At 41.3% G+C, this 17,145-nt stretch overlaps 1 long non-coding RNA gene across 1 annotated transcript in view; it reads left to right on the top strand.

The window, feature by feature from the left end:
* Window positions 1–10: 10 nt before the first annotated feature.
* LOC118719475 overlaps window positions 11–17,145 on the top strand; it is a 33,207-nt gene continuing 16,072 nt past the window's right edge. The window contains exons 1-2 of the long non-coding RNA XR_004988157.2: window positions 11–183; window positions 9,616–9,756. This is a non-coding gene — a long non-coding RNA (uncharacterized LOC118719475). The remainder of the gene's footprint in view (window positions 184–9,615; window positions 9,757–17,145) is intronic.

Below are 17,145 nucleotides of genomic sequence, written 5' to 3' on the forward strand. Positions count from 1 at the left end.
GAGGAAAGACAGAGGCGGGTGAAGTCTCGCGAGAGTTAAGAACCATCGCGAGGCGCCGCCCGAGTCACGTGATTCGCGGCGCCCAATAGACAGCCCGCCCCTCCTTGCGTTGGGGACGCCGAGTGGGCGGGGCTTAATGGGACGGAAATGATGCCACTGGGCTGCGCCTGGCGCTGAGCGCAGGTTCGTCTTTCCAGTTCCGGATGGGAGTCGGGGCGGGGGAGTCGTGGGGTTCTTTGGGGACTGGGTGTTGGCGTCCTGCTTGAGGTTTCCTGGGTGTTCCTGGCGCGTTCCTCCTTCGGCGAGCAGCGTCGGGAGATGGGAGTAACGGGGTTTAATGCAGCCATCGTACTAGCAGTGGGTTCTCAAAGTGTGGTCGTCCGCTCAAAGTGTGAGAACCACCGCTTTTTATAATGAAAACCTCAGTGCTAATAAAAAACTCAGTTGTGGCGGGACCTATTGGAGATGTACTTATTTAAAACCTATTTTGTTAGAACAGATGTGTTTTAAATTAATTACGTAGGTTGTATCTCGCTTGATAGAGAACAGTCTCCAAGTTCTAGTCTTGAGTGATAAACAGTGGTGTGACCATTTTCATTTATGTTTAAAGAGGAACGTGGCGTGGCTCTTTAGTTGAGTGTCCACCTAGGAGCCAGGAGGGTCAGGGCACCTGCCGGGTTGTGGGCTTAATCCCTAGTGTGGACGTGCAGGAGGCAGCTAATCAATGATCCTCTCTCATTGATATTTCTATCTCTCTCTCCCTCTCCCCTCTTTGAAATCAATAAAAAATGTATTTACAAAAAAAAAAAATGTGGCCCTAGCCAGTTTTGCTCAATGGACAGAGCATCAGTCTGCGGTCTGAAGGGTCGCGGGTTCGATACCCATCAAAGGCCCGTGTACCTTGGTTTCAGGCTGAGTCCCTAGCCTGTCAGGGCGTGGAGGAGGCAACAAATCAATGGATCTCTCTCACATCGATGTTTCTCTCTCTATGTGTGTCTCTTCCCCTCCCACTCCAAAAATAAATAAAAGATTCTCAAATGAGGATTAACTACAAAAAAGGGGAATGTGTATGAAGTGGGTGTGTTTCTCATAGTATATATCATGTTACTTCTGAACTGTTACACAAACCTACCTGGAGATTAGGATATAACTTTTTTCCAATTAGCTATAAAATAAATAAATAAATAAAGATAAAGACCAGTGACACAAAAAGGCCAGAAAAGAACTTTCTCTGGGAGATTGGGGTCTGTTGCTACAAGGCCCTCTTCTCAGGTGGGCTAACTCTTTTGGTCTATAACAGCTTTGCCTTAGTGCTGTGGTCAGCAAACTGCGCTCACGAGCCACATGTGGCTTTTTGGCTCCTTGAGTGTGGCTCTTCCACAAAATACCACGGCCTGGGCGAGTCTATTTTGAAGAATTGACATTAGAAGTTTAAGTTTAAAAAATTGGCTCTCAAAAGAAATTTCAGTCGTACTGTTGATATTTGGCTCTATTGACTAATGAGTTTGCCGACCACTGCCTTAGTGCCTTCTTAGGGGTGGGTTTGTTTGTTTTGAGGGGATCTTCCCATTTCTTCTCTACTTACACACACATATCCCTCATATTGAGTCATAGTCTACAGAGATGGCAATTTGTGATGACTGGAGTGGCAGTTTGCAAGAATTGGAAATGCTGCAGAGGGCAGCAGTATGCAGCTAGCTTTACAGGGAAGACAAACCAGAAAGGATGAACTTTTCCTTAATTTATAGTAGAAGTTTGTTTAAAATACAGTGTAGTTTTTGACAACTGCTCTTATTCTAATTGTGTATTATTAAAATTAACCCAGAGGCTTTTCCTTGAATATAAAATAAACTTTTACAGTAAAAATGTAAAAATCTCTCAAATAACAACTCTTCATAAATCCTCTAGATGAGAAATATTTATTATAAACTCCAGTATAGATTTCTTTCTCATATGGATATTTTTTTTCGTTTTTTTTTCAGGATTGCTTTTAGTCTATCTCTCTGTGCAACATAGGTTATATTTGGTGTGTGTGTGTGTGTGTGTGTGTGTGGAGGGGAAGCTATCTTAAATTTTAGTTTCTCACAAAGAAATGGTAACAGTTGTATATACAGTGCCATTTTTACGTGTATTCATTTCATTTTCACAATGATTCTATGTGCTATTAAAGACAAAACTAGAGTAAATATAAACTGATTTAAGTGTGATACTTCAAATAGGTGTTCTGACTTCCCGTTTCCTTTGAAATCTACTTTTAGTGTCTGATTTTTAAAAGTCTCTTTCAGCCTGGCCAGTGTGGCTCAATGGTTGGGTGTCACCCTATGAACCAGGAGGTCAGGGTTTGATTCCAGGGTACAAACAACAGACCCCGAAGCAGGTTGAGGGCATGCAGGAGTCAGCTGATGAATGATTCTTTTTCATAATTTATGTTTATATTTCTGTCTCTCTGAAATCAATACAAATATATTTTTAAAAATTCTCATTCAAATTTAGTCATGTTTATTCTTCAAAAAGAGCAATCTAAAATATCTAGTTCTTTAAACCTAGTATTTATTTTAGTGAAACTCAGTAGTAAATAAAAGTTAAAAACTCCAAATTGTCATCAGAGTATACTATTACACTTTTACTTATCTTTCAAAGAAAACATTTAAACTGCTAACATGAAAGTATAGCAGTTGCCTTTGGAAATGTGCCAGTACACTGCAGGGCACAATACACTAATACAGTCCATGTCAGCGGTCGCCAACTGGTGGTCCGTGAGGTCTGAAAGGTTGGCGACCGCTGGTCCATGTGGCATTCCTTCCTGACTAAGCGTAGCCCCAGGTTTGCCCACATACTTTTTGTTTCTTCAACAAATGCCCGAGGATTTGAACTAGAGATGTGTACACAGTCATAATTGCTCTTTGCTCTCCTTAGTCATAGTAGGTATTTTGAATGTTTGGATGGAGATTTGCTGTAGGGCAAGCTACTGGCTTTTTGTGCTTACTGATTATTTGGGGGTACAGTGTCTTGAAAACATATCCTTGGATAACTTGATGGAAAAACAACCTTAAATGGCTGCTGACCAAAGCAGGTGCTCACCAAAGCATCCTGCTTTGTTCACACAGGTCTGCATTGCCTTGCCAGTCTCGGGATGTGCATTCCCAGCTGTTCTGTTTTCTGTGTACCACTAGAGAACAGAAAACTGCCACTGGAGACAGAAAGCAAGGATTCTTCCAGCTTGGAAAAGGCTATGATCAGAGGCTTTACGAGGATCAGAAATGTCAGGGCCATTCACAGTTCTTTAGACCCTGTATGAAAATGGTATTTAACAGTACTTTTACATACAAGAATGTATGTATGTGGGCAAAAGAACAAAAACAAACTCACGTCACAGATGTATTGCTAATAGTACAATTGATAATGTAATTTTGAAACTTCCATGTCTAGTATAGATAAAATATATAATATATGTATGCTAGTTAAAACTCTTAAGAGGAAAGAAAAGTAGAAAATAGAGTTTTTTGGGGGGAAGCCCTCTCATGACATATGTGATGTAATGTTACCCCAGTGGAGAGTGCCCAATATCTTGATATCTAGATACTGTAGCCCACAAAATAAACAGCATTTCTCCAAGAAGTGATTGATTTCAGGTCTCAGGCCCAGAAAGTATAAACATGAGCCTGGAACATCTTTCCAGAAAGCAAGGAAGTGCCCCAAAACTGGTAGAATCAAGTCAAAAGTTCACCGACTAGCTATTAGCCAGGTGTGAATCAATGAGTCTTAAAAACATAACGACTGCCATAATACTATCAAAACGTTGAATATATTTTTAGAATCCATAAATTCAAAGTGATAATCAAAATAAAGGTGGGGGAGGGATTTTTTTTTTCTTTCTAGGGGAGTGCCAGGCAAAAAATGGATTGATAGAATTGGAAAAATCACCATGTGCAGTCCCCAGTGACTTAGGCATAGGTTAGCCGTAGAAGCTAAAACCCATCTTATAAAAGGAGATAGGGAAAAGGAGGATGTTTGCATAGTATCACCCCACAGAGTAGTTAGTAATTACAAAGGGGAATATACACCATTTAACAAAGAAATTCAAATCACCAGCTCAACCTAGCGATCATACTTACCACCACTAATGTGGAACAACCTGACTGTAAAGGCCTCTTGCTTTGATGCAACATTGCATAACAGCTTCACCTGTGAAGAAGCCTTGCACAGAATACTTAACCTGAATACCATCAAGTCTTTTGACCCAACTTCCGGTTTACAGGACATACAGGGGTAGAGGAACAAGTAAAATGACCCTGAGGGAAAACTCAGGCATGTCCAGAATGTGGGACATTCCATAAGAAAGCTGACCTAAATTCTTCAAGTCAATATTATTAGCAATAGTGGACGACTGTTCTAGATTGAGACAAAAGACATATCAATGAAATGCCATGGGTCTCATCTTGGAAAAAAGAAGCTATAAGAGAAAATTTGAGGATACTTTAGGAAATCTGAATATGAACTAAATATTAGATGACATTGAATAGTTAATTTTATTAACTGAAATTTACATAAGTTAATTACAATGTCCTAGTTAAATATTTAGGGATGCAGTACTATAACACCTGTAACATACCTTCAAATGGTTCAGCCAAAAAATTATATAGAGTTGTACAAAACTCATGTGTATATGAATATATATATATATATATATATATATATATGTATTTGTATGGAGAGAGAATGAATAAAATGTGGCAAAATGTTAATCACTGGAAGAATATATGTGTTCATTGTACTAGAATTTCCACTTTTCTGTATGTTTCAAATTTTTTCAAAGGAGAAAGATGGAGAAAAGTGTTCATAGACTAGCTAGAATAGTTTTGAGGGGTGTTGTATGTTTGGAGAATGATGGGTAAAGCAGCAGATAGTTAAGGGGAACTAGGAGCTAGCAGTAGCTTAACTGAGAAGTAATAGGGAAGATTATAGAAGCCTATGAGTGGTTGTCAGAAACAAAAGGCTGTAAAAAGCCAGATGGGTCAAGGCTTAGCAGGAAGATGTGGGCAGTGGAGGCCGAAGCAGTCACAGGATCTCTTTGAAGGCCAGGAAGGAAAGCATGAGAAAGAATTACTTTGATTTCCCCACATTCAGGAGAGACTCCAGTAGGCCTTGTCCTCTGATGTGGTGACCAGAGCTTTTTAAAATTTTTTTGGCCCTTAATAGCCTCCAGCAGTAGTCGTAAGATGATCTTAAAAAAAAAAAAAAATATATATATATATATATATATATATATATATATATATATATATGTGTGTGTGTGTGTGTGTGTGTGTGTGTGTGTGTGTATTTCAGAGAGGAAGGGAGAAAGAGAGAGAGAGAGAGAAACATCAATGATGAAAGAGAGGCATTGATCTGCTGTCTCCTGTCTCCTACACATCCCACACTGGGGATCAAGCCTGCAACCCCAGGCATGTGCCCTGACTGGGAATTGAACCGTGACTTTCTGGTTCATAGGTCAATGCTCAACCACTGAGCAACACTAGCCGGGCCTTAGATGGTCTTTTAAAACTGGAGTTAATTGGATTCATCCATATCACAGCCCCTGAAAGTACCTTTCGTATCTGGATGTTTCCATACGTTTACGTCACCAGTTTATTTATGCTAGAAAGTTTATTGCAGAAAAAGCCTGGAACATTCCACATCACCCTTATTGTACAGTAAATAATAGAACACTCTTTTTAAAAAAATATATATTTTATTGATTTTTTACAGAGAGTAAGAGAGAGGGATAGAGAGCCAGAAACATCAATGAGAGAGAATCATTGATCAGCTGCCTCTTGCACACCCCATACTGGGGCTGTGCCCGCAACCAAGGTATATGCCCTTGACCGGTATCGAACCCAGGACCCTTCAGTCCACAGGCCAACGCTCTATCCACTGAGCCGGTTTTGGCAGAACACTTTTTTTTTTTTTTTTAAAGGATACTTACATCAAACAACAGGTGGTAGGGGATATATGTTCCCAAAGGTAAAGAGGAAACCAAAATGAGACCCAGAGTTTTGCCCCATTAAGACTATTGGTCCATAGTTTGATATAGTCGCATTTAGCCATTTTATTGCTTACAGGGTCAGCAGTTGAAAACAAAACAAAACAACAAAACAAAACAAAAAAATTTCCAAAATGGAGACCTTAATGCCCAAAGAGCCCGTTAGGTGGCAGTGGGGACACAGGCATCTTTTGATGTCTGATTCCCCGCCCCGCCAGAGATAGAGCTTCAGTGAAGGAACATTGCCATGCAGCTTTGTGGGGCAGAAGACAGGGAAAAACGAACAGCCCAAAAACTATGGTTTATAGAGTCCAAGAAATGAAGAACTGATCGTCACCTGTATCAACTCCTATTCTTGCTTTTGACATACTCGGTTTTTTCTGTTGTTTTTTTTTGTCTTTGCTATGATTCTTTTATCCAGAGTCCTTTAGATCACTTGTGCGAAGTATGGCTCATTGTGTTCAAAACCCCACTACCTTTAGTATGGGTTTTTATATCAATAGCAACAGCCTCATTCTCTCTAATTAGTGCTCGTGACAGGCTGTGTGTGGGCCTGCTACATGTGATAGGTTAGGGTTCCAGGGAAAAGTACCCTGAGATTTCTGTGCACCAGGTTTGTTGGGTAATGCTTTTGGGAACAGCACTGGACACAGGGAGAAGTTGCTTCGAAGCATATTGCAGAAGAGGCCTCAGCCAATCCTCTAGGAGCTATGGAGCTGGGATGGCCATTCAGACATGCCAGCCCCAAATGATCAGCCAATAGATGCAGGCTGCCCTTGTGAAGGGGCTAAGAGCAATTAATTGGACACTGCCAGCCACCAACACTCCCTATGTCTAGGAGAATGAGAACCTCCATCCGAAGGGGGGAATCTGGGCAGGGTACCACAGCATCCACTATTTTTGGAATCTCTGATGCTGCCTGTCTTGCAGAAGATACCCACATTAGAAACTCTGAAACAATGTCACCTTCTCAGTCTTGTTTTCCTAGCATTAAAAGCTAATGGAAAAATACCTCTGCGCTTCCTGCAGATGACATCATGTTTGTTTCAAATTGGTTTCTGATATGTATGTGTATATATATATATATCAATATATATATATATATATATGAAGAGCTTGCTGAGGCATGAGCATCTTAGGTACAAAAGACGAAGCATTTCCTCTGTGGAAGAAAGCTCCAAAAATTTTTGGCACAATTTGATGATTATTTATTACAACATATCAAAAGCCATTAGAGTGAATTTTATGTATTTTTAAAGAGGGATAAATCATATTTTCTGAAAATAGCCTAGTTGCAGGAAGAAAATGCATAATCAACTATTAGAAGTTTTAAAATTTATATTTTTGCCTGACTTTGTTGCCTTTTGTATTCTGTGACACTGAGGCTCTTCCTCACTTTCTGCCAGTTTCAGCTACAAGAATCACTTTCCCCCTTATACAGTAGCCATTTGACTAACTCTACCACCTCAGTGTCTTCTGGATGTATGTATTCCCTCTTCCCTGCTGTAGTCAGGCTGCCATCATTTCTCACCTGCTTGATGCAATAGACTAAGAATGGAATTCCTTCTCTGAGATGCATCTTCTACACATGGCTGCCAAATTGATCTTCTGGAAACGCTAAATATGCCTACTACACCTACCTGTTAAAAAATCTCAACTTGTTAGCCCACCATATAAGGCCATTCTATCTAATAAAAGAGTAATATGCAAATTGACCATCACTCCAATACACAAGATGACTGCCCCCATGTGGTCAAAGATGCTGCCACAAGATGGCCTGCAGGAGAGGGCAGTTGTGGGCAGTTAGGGATGATCAGGCACAGGAGGGTAGTTGGGGGTGACCAGACCAGCATAGGAGGGCAATTGGGGAAGACCAGGCCTGCAGGGGAGGACAGTTGGGGGAAACCCAGGCCTGTAGGGGAGGGGAGTTGTGTGTGTGGTGGGGGAAACCAGGCCAGCAGAGGAGGGCAGTGGGAGGAGAGCAGGCAAGCAGGGGAGAGCAGTTGGGGGGGGGGGGGGGGGGAAGACCAAGCTTGCAGGGGAGGGCAGTTAGGGGGGGACCAGGCCTGCAGGGTAGGACAGTTGGAAAGGGTGGAACCCAAGCCTGCGGGAGAGGGCAGTTGTGGGCAGCTAGGGGTGACCAGGCCAGCAGAGGAGAGCAGTAAGGAATGACCAGGCCAGCAGGGAAGGGCAGTAGGGAGCAGCCAAGCCTGCAGGGGAAGACAGTTAGGGGCAGCCAGACTGGCAGGGGAAGGCAGAGGTGACCAGGCCCTCAGGGGAAGGCAGATAGGGGCAATCAGGCTGGCTGGGGAGCAGTTAGGCTCTAGGCAGGTGAGTGGTTGGGAGCTAGCAGTCCTGGATTGTGAGAGGGATCCCAGATTGGAGAGGGTACAGGCTAGGCTGAGGGACACCCCCATCCCACCCCCCACCCGCACCCCATATATTAATTTCGTGCACCAGGCCTCTAGTTAATGATATGGCCAGTCTGTTTTTTGGCCTGAGCGCGACCACATACATACTCCATGTACAAAACTGCCCTGCTCTCCTGCTCTTTCTCGCCTTACTGGTTGGCCTCTCATTCTTTTCCCTGCTTCCCTGTCTGAAAGAATATCTTTAATGGCCCAGTTCCAGTTAAACATTGATGACTGCTCATCAGTGTTCACAGGTGAACACCTTGCTTCTCTCTCCTTCAGTATTTTTGCATCTAGTAAGAGCACCCTAGACTGTTGGGGTTTAGGACAGAGTTCCTCTAGGCATTACATCCAAAGGGCCAGGGTGACATCTTGTTCTTTTTTGCATCTTTAACACTTGGCAAGGTGTCCTTGGCACTAGTAGAATTGAAAACATGGGAGAAGCCAACTTTTGATAGCAGTGAACATTATATTTGACTTTGGAGAATAGTCTAAAAATTTCTTATAATTAGTTGTATTTCTCTGACACATGATATCAGTTCCTTCGTAGGTTATTACTGTAGTAAGATGCAAGGCATTAATGTTTTGAAGCATTTTATTGGTGGGGAGAACTTTTGATTGATTTTAATTAACAGTGTCTCTCTTTCCAGGCAGTTGACATGTGTGTTTGCTGGTAAGGATATATACAGAAAAAAACAGGATTGTAATAGCTTGATTATGAGCGATTTAATCAGTGTATCTTTGTGTGTTTTTTTATTTGTGATTAGCTGCCTAATTTGATGCTTTCTCAACAGGCAGAGGGAAATAGAACTAATAAACCCAGCAGTTAATGGAAGAACAAAATTCAAGCAACTGAGACAAGAAAGTGGCTACAATTTATAGATCTACGTGGCCATTTGTCTTGTGGTTTATGAAGAGTATTGAACACGGGGCCCATGTTCATTTACTCTCTTTGCTATTGCTTGTGAAGTGCCTAGGGTAAAATCATGTTACTTTTTCTGTCTCATCTGGGAGAAAAAAAACAAAACAGGATATTTTCCTATATCATAAGACAAACAAGTTAATGTGACTATAATAGCTGCTTCTAACAGTTTGTGAGCCTAGATTAAATGGCCATGAGCTCTTTTGGTTATAATTGACATTCTGTCTCATCTTACTGTTTTTATTCTGCATTTCTCTCAGATCTCTATCTTGTGATCAAAGGAAGACATGTCAACATGCTTGCCTACCTGTGGAATAGCACGCTGGACCTGGGATCTGTCGTTCTACCATGGATTCTGCCTCTCTCTAGCTGTGAGGCTAGCCCATATTAGTCCCCTAATGGTAAGCTGTAATAAGGGATTTCTTTGTATGAAATTCCATCTCATCCCATCTCTCCCCATCCCACACAAGCCAGCTCCCAGATCTAGGTGTTCATTGTAGGCTCAATGCATGTTCGCTAAAGGAGGAAGCTATCTCTGAGAGCTGACTTCTCCTTTTACGTTACAGGGAAAGAAAGGTCACTTGGCAACAACTTCCTTTGATAATTCCCCCTTCTAGCACACGCACCTAAAAATGATTTGTGTTGATTCATTCTTGGAAAGATTTTTAAAATGACTGTTAAAATTTAAATCATGTATACAACCAAAGCATCATTAAAAAGGTAAAGACATGCCATGAGAAGATATTTGCAATGAAGAACTAGTAACCAGAGGACTTTTTAAAATCCTACATATCATTAAGAAAACAGGTAATTAATCCAATGGAAAAGTTAAAAACATACAAGAAGTCAGAAGAGGAGAAGATATGAAGCAACAGTTTACATACGAAAGAACCCCAAATGGCCAATAAATACCTAAAAATACTCAAATCCTACCCATTTTTGGCTCAGTGGATCTGAGCATCTGCCTGTGGATCAAAGGATCCTGGTTTCAATTCTGGTCAAGGGCTCAGACCTCGGTTGCAGGCTCCTCCCAGGCCCTGGCCCTGGTCAGGGCTCCTACAGGAGGCAACCAATCTATGTGTTTCTCCTACCTGGATTTTTTTCTCTCTCTTTCCCTCTCTCTAAAAGTCAACGGGAAAATATACTCAGGTGAGGATTTTTTAAAAAATGTGTTTAAAAATACTCAAAGTTGCCAAAACCGGTTTGGCTCAGTGGATAGATCGCCGGCCTGCGGACTGAAAGGTCCCAGGTTCGATTCCGGTCAAGGGCATATACCTTGGCTTCGGGCACATCCCCAGTGGGGGGTGTGCAGGAGGCAGCTGATCTATGTTTCTCTCTCATTGATGTCTCTGACTCTGTCTCTCTCTTCCTTCCTCTCTGTGAGAAATCAATAAAATATATATTTTTAAAAATACTCAAAGTTATAAATAATCAGGGATGTATCCACAAAAACTATAACCCATCAAATGTAAGAAAATGTAAAAGTTGAAAAATAACCCCCAGAAAATAGTTACACTTATGCACGACTGATGAGAGTCCATATTATTCTATCCACAGTGGAGAGCAAGTTGGCATCCTGTCAAGTTGAAGGGGGGCTCCCCTCACAAACCAGCAGCTCCCTCTGAGAGAGGCTCTTGCTTGTGTAATAAGGGAGACACATTAAATTTATTATAGCTTTGATTTTAAAAAATAAAAAACTTAAAAATCACAACCTGAATGTCCACCAACCAAAAATGGGGGGGGGGAGGGGGGAATGCAGTGCGTTTAAATCCATAAATGAATAAATACTCATGAAATTAATAAAAGTGAATGAACTCAAGGTACATGTATCAACATGGATAAAACTAAAAAAAAAAAAAAAAGCAAATAGCTTGAAAACCTCCTAAATTATCATCCTGCTCTCTCAGCTGCCAGAATCATTCTTTCATCATGCCACTTTCCAGTTTTTAATCTTCCAGTGGTTTTCCATCCCATTGGAAGTAGTTTCTATAGCTTAGCATGACCTAGAGGGTCCTTCAAGATCTGGGTCCTGCGAAACCTCCAGCCTTAGTCATACCAAGTCACTCACAGGTTTCTAAATGAGCCATGGTATCACATCTCGGTGTCTTTGCCAATCTTTTTTTTTAAGTAATAAACAATTTATTAGATCAAAGAAAATTGAATCCTACACTAGAAGGTGAAAGCTGAAAATCACATCATCAAATCTCCTGAGGGCTCTTATCTTTTTTCTTTTAAAAAATATTTTTATTAGCCCAAACCGGTTTGGCTCAGTGGATAGAGCGTCGGCCTGCGGACTCAAGGGTCCCAGGTTCGATTCCAGTCAAGAGCATGTACCTTGGTTGCGGGCACATCCCCAGTAGGGGGTGTGCAAGAGGTAGCTGATCGATGTTTCTCTCTCATTGATATTTCTAACCCTCTTTCCCTCTCTCTTCCTCTCTGTAAAAAAAACAACAAAAAACCAAACAATAAAAATATTAAAAAATATTTTTATTAAATTTATTGGGGTAACATTGGTTAATAAAATTATATAGGTTTCAAGTGTACAATTCTATATGATATTATATATTGAGTTTTCACCACCCTAAGTCAAGTCTCCTTCCATTACCATTTATCCCCCATACTCTCTTCTCTCTTCCCCATCCTCCTTTCCGTCTTGAAATCACCACACTATTGTCTGTATCTGCAAGTTGTGTTTACTTGTGGGTTTTTTTTTGTGTGTGTTTTTTTGTGTGTGTGTGTGTGTGCTTAATCCCTTCATCTTTTTCACCCAGCGCCATATCCTTCTCCCCTCTGATAGCTGTCATTCTTCTCTATGAGTTTCTATTTTGTTTGTTAGTTAATTTTGTTCATTAGATTCCACATATGAATGAAATCACATGGTACTTGTCTTTCCCTGACTGGCTTATTTCACTTAGCATAACACTCCCCAGGTCCATCTGTGCTATAGCAATGGGTAAGATTTCCTTTTTTTTATTTTTAACAGTCAAATAGTATTTCATTGTGTAACTGCTTTTTTTTTAATTTATCAATTCATTTACTGATGGGCACTTGGGTTACTTCCAAATCTTGGCTATTGTAAATAACACTGCAGTTAATATAGGGATGAATATGTTTTTTCAAATTAGTGTTTTGGGTTTTTTTGGATATATTCTCCAAAGAGGAATTCCATGTTTAATTTTTTGAGGTAACTCTACATTGCTTCCCACAATGGCTGCTTCAATCTGCATTCCCATCAACAGTGTATTAGAGCTCCCTTTACTCCACATCCTCGCCAACACTTGTTTGTTGATTTATTGATGATAGCCATTCTGACAGGTGAGAGGTGCTATCTTGTGGTTTTAATTTGCATCTTTCTGATGCTTAGTAATATCTTTTCATATGTGTGTTGGCCATCTGTATGTTCTCTCTGGAGAAGTCTTTTTAGGTCATTGGCCCATTTTTAATTGTATTGTTTGTTTTTCTCGTGTTGAGTTGTTTGAGGTCTTTATAAATTTGAATATTAACCCCCTATCAGCTGTATCATTGGCGAATGTGTTCTTTCTTTCAGTGGGTTGTCTTCATTTTGTTGATAGTTTCCTTTGCTGTGCAATCACTTGTTAGTTTGATGTAGGCCTTGCCAATCTTGGTATGTTTTTGTGGAAGTTTCTTCTCTCATTTCCCTGGCTAATCTGTACTCATCCTTCAGTCCTCAACTCAAGGATCATCTTTTCTTGGAAGAGTTTCCTGACCCCTTTTTCCAGGCGGAATTATAATAGATGTCTACATGCTTCTCCTTTTGATGTCACGGCATCCTGTGCTAACTTACCTTTATTGTATCTAGTGTTCCACTGTGCTCTCATTATTGATGTACCTTTAGGATCAGGTTTTTCTTATCTGAAGGTCTCCAGAATATGGCATACAGTACATGCTTGATGTTTGTTGAATGGATGAATGAATGAATGAATGCCTGAATAGAGTGTGTTTGAGTATGAATTGATTACCTATATGGATCTTATCTAATATTTAGTCATTAAGATCTTGGTAAACTTTCACAAGATAAAAATATCCACGTGAGAAAGCAGACAAGAACCTGGGGCAAAGGCCCAAGAGGAATTTTGTACACATGCCTAGGCAAGGAGACCTGAGGGTAGTAAGGCATACTGGGCTTACTTTCCCACCAAGAGGGCTAAATGATTCACCTCCATAGGTGATCACCTCCTATGGTGATCATGACTTGGGTAGACCAGCTGGCTTAAACTGGGAGAGCCATCTTTTCCAGGAAAATTTGTTTTTGGTATTTTTCCCAGCCATAGGTGATAGGCTACCTTCATTTGCTTTTTATGCTACTTCTTAAGGAATAGTTCTCATGCTATTGAATATCCATATTCTTGGGGTCTTTGCTTCTAACCTATGTTTAGTAGGCCCCCTTGTGAGTCTATCTGGAATGAGCTTAAGCAACTCACTTGCCAGAGCAAGGCCCAAATTCTTTCAAAATATTGTCTGTTGTTCTCATTATGTTCCACTTGTCAGCTTGTGAGATCCACCATGAAGAGATACTACAGAGTTGACACAAGGGAAATGATTTTCTCTGAACCTAGAGACCAGCTCAGACCAGGAAAGATGGAACCACAGACAGGTTTGATCTCCCAGCTGAACAGATAGAGTCATCTTTAACTTTGTAGGGAGGCCTCTGCCACAGTCACCCAACCCCCACCCTCATCAGCTTCCCTCTTTCACATGCCTACTCTTGCTTCTATTCCATCTTCCATCTTCCAAAGCTGGTTGTGTACAGGGCCAAGAACCAGCCAGCTCTTACCAGCCTGTACCAGTCCTCTTCTTTGTGGCCTAATGTTTTCTTTTTTCTTTTTTTTAAGTTTTTTAAAAATATATATTTTATTGATTTTTCACAGAGAGGAAGAAAGAGGGATAGAGCGCCAGAAACATCGATGAAAGAGAAACATCGATCAGCTGCCTCTCGCACACCCCCCACCGGGGATGTGCCTGCAACCAAGGTACATGCCCTTGACCGGAATCAAACCTGAGACCTTTCAGACCAACGCTCTATCCATTGAGTCAAACCGGTTTCAGCTTAGTGTTTTCTCTATAGGGGCTCCCCGATGATAACCAGCCTCTTAGAAAGTTTATAGATGACCCTCTACTTTAAAAGTATGAACTTTTTTTTTTTTAATTACTGGATAACATTTGTCCTTTCTATAGATATCTCTTGACCTCCCCAAAGTTCTCACCCAGAATCCACTTAATACATAAACTTAGGCCTGGATCTTGAAACCTCGGAGCGGCATTATTCCAGCAGGGTGTCCAGTGGAGTCTGTTGCCGATTCCCTTTCTACCTTTGAGAGTTCATGTGTGAGACCCCTTGAGAGTTCAGCTTAGATGCAGCAGAAGTAGTAACAACAAAGGTATACCAAAGAAGGAAAACAAGTTGTCAAGAGCAATGAATAATGGTGGACTTCTTAAAAAAATCAATATCTGTCTGCATATTTCTATGCGTGGGGTGAGTCCATCAAAGTGAGTGGGTGACGCTTGTCCCTGCCTGGCTGAGCCAGTGCTGCATGACTCACCTTCTGTGCTATCAGTGAAACACCAGCCTCTTGCCTGGGAGTTAATACTCACTAAAGGAAACTCTATTCTGCATCCGTCACTAATTGAATTTTTAAATGTAACCCAATTTACGAACTTCCTCCATATTCTCTTGGTTGTTTCTAAGCTTCCTCCTAATCACTTTGCAGCCTGGCTAGATATAATCAGGTTTATTTAAGTTTGCTTTGAGGAGGAACTAAATGCCTACTTTTCTAAGATTATTGAGTTACACCCCCCCCGCCCCCCCCCCCCCCCCCCCCCAATCCTCTCACCCCTCCAGGTCAGGTAGAGCAGAGAGGTGATCTCATAGGGTTTTTCCAACCAAGGAGTCTAGTTTTTAAAACATAAATATGTGAAAGCCCCAATCGTTGTCTCTTAAAATCCCCTTTGTGCTCAAAGAGGAAGCTTGGCTAATACTTCCAGCAAAGTATCGGGAATATCAGATAGCACTGATTCCCCGAGTCCTAGAAACAAACCTCAATTTCTTCAGTTCACATTCAAGATGAGAAAACTTCCCTTTCTCATGCACTAATATGACAACAAACCAGAAAGCAGTCTTGTCCTCTGACAAGTATGGCACATGAATTTGACAAGTGTTCCATCTTATTCCACTGGCTTATGCTAGGCCCTTCTGGATACATTCTCTATTCTAGTCTTATTCATCCCCAACTCACTGGCTTAGAGGGAGCCCTAACCCCCACCCCCAACTCCTCTAGCACAGGGTTCAGTCTCTTAATTGACATTTAGTGTAGGCTTCCCAGGGCAGAGACTGAGCTGAGATTTTGTCGGCATACCTGGTGGTCCTTAGCTTATAGCCCTGGTGTGCCGTGCAGGCTGGGCATCAGAGTCACCCCTGTCCAGGCCCCGCAACAGACCTTCCAATCAGAATCACTACTTGAATGATTCTGACTTACCCCGGGATGAGAACTGCCCCTTTGCCGTTATTGTAAGGGTTACATGAGCTAATCTAGAGACAGACACTTTTTTTAAACTATAGACTTTCATTAGAAATGCTCACTGTGTCGTGTAACGAATGCTAATGCTACCCCTATCCCCACCCTTAGCTTCCTAGCTCCCACTCCCTGTCTTTCTAAAACGTCCATGTGTTCAGCGGGCTCAACACAGTCCCCTTGCTTCAGGAGAAGCTCTTCCACCACCAGGGTGAGGTTGGCTGGGAGCTTGAGTGGTCTGAGGTTAAGTCCATGATTCAGGAATGGGTGTGTGACCTAATTCTGGCCTATGAGAGGTTAAGAGGAGTGTGGGGGAGACTTCTAGGAAGGGTCTTCCTCTTGAGGAAGGTTTACTCTTTCTCTTGCTATTACCTGGTGGTCACAGGCAGCCATCTATGATCTGTCTCCCTCCCTTCTCTCCCTTCCTAAGAGGAAACTGTAAAAAATCCCTAGATCTTTAATGGCGGCTCAAGCAAACCTGAGTTGATCTAAATTTAGAATTCCACTTCTGTGGACTAATAAGTGCCTAATTGTTTAAGACAATTAGGCACTTATTACTTGTGACTGAAATATCCTCCCAGATACACTTATTCTTATTTCTTCAATCCCAAGTACCACCTGGCAAAATGTTCTTTTTAGTAAATAAGCATTGTTGAATGAATGAATGAATGAATGAATGAATGAATAAATGAATGAATTCGTAGTCATTGGGTGCCTACATATGCCAAGTACTAGAGACAAAATAGTAACTAAACAGAGTGCCTTGATTTTGTATTGTGGTGGGAATAACACTGCACTTGCTGGTCAGGTTAGCAGCTTCTCTAAGGAAATAAGCTTTATGTTTCTCCTTGTACAGAAAGGAGATGGTTCACCCAACATAAGTAGTTAGAATGGGAGCATCTGTGCCAAAGGATCAGTGCTTAGGAATTCACCTGAGTACCAGAGTGACTTTCTGCAGTTAAAGGAAAAGGAAATGACAAGTGAGATCATGAAGAATACTTTGTCTCCAAGTTAATGACTCAAAGGGAAAACTGTGTGCTGTTTTATAATATCTCAGCCCCAGACCCTAAGACAGGTAAATGGGGAGTAGCAATCTGAAAGAGTTAAGAACACTTGATTTACTGAGTGTCAGTCTATGTGAAAGGGAGTCACAGGAAGTAGTGATCAGCTCATCTACAGGTCTTCCCTCTGCATGAAAGCATCCTCTTAAAGATTGCCCAGAGCCAACTTAACCTGGAAAATGGCCTTCCTTAGAGAGTT

This window comes from Pipistrellus kuhlii, unplaced genomic scaffold (assembly GCF_014108245.1).
Source record: "Pipistrellus kuhlii isolate mPipKuh1 unplaced genomic scaffold, mPipKuh1.p scaffold_m20_p_15, whole genome shotgun sequence".
NCBI lineage: Eukaryota > Metazoa > Chordata > Mammalia > Chiroptera > Vespertilionidae > Pipistrellus > Pipistrellus kuhlii.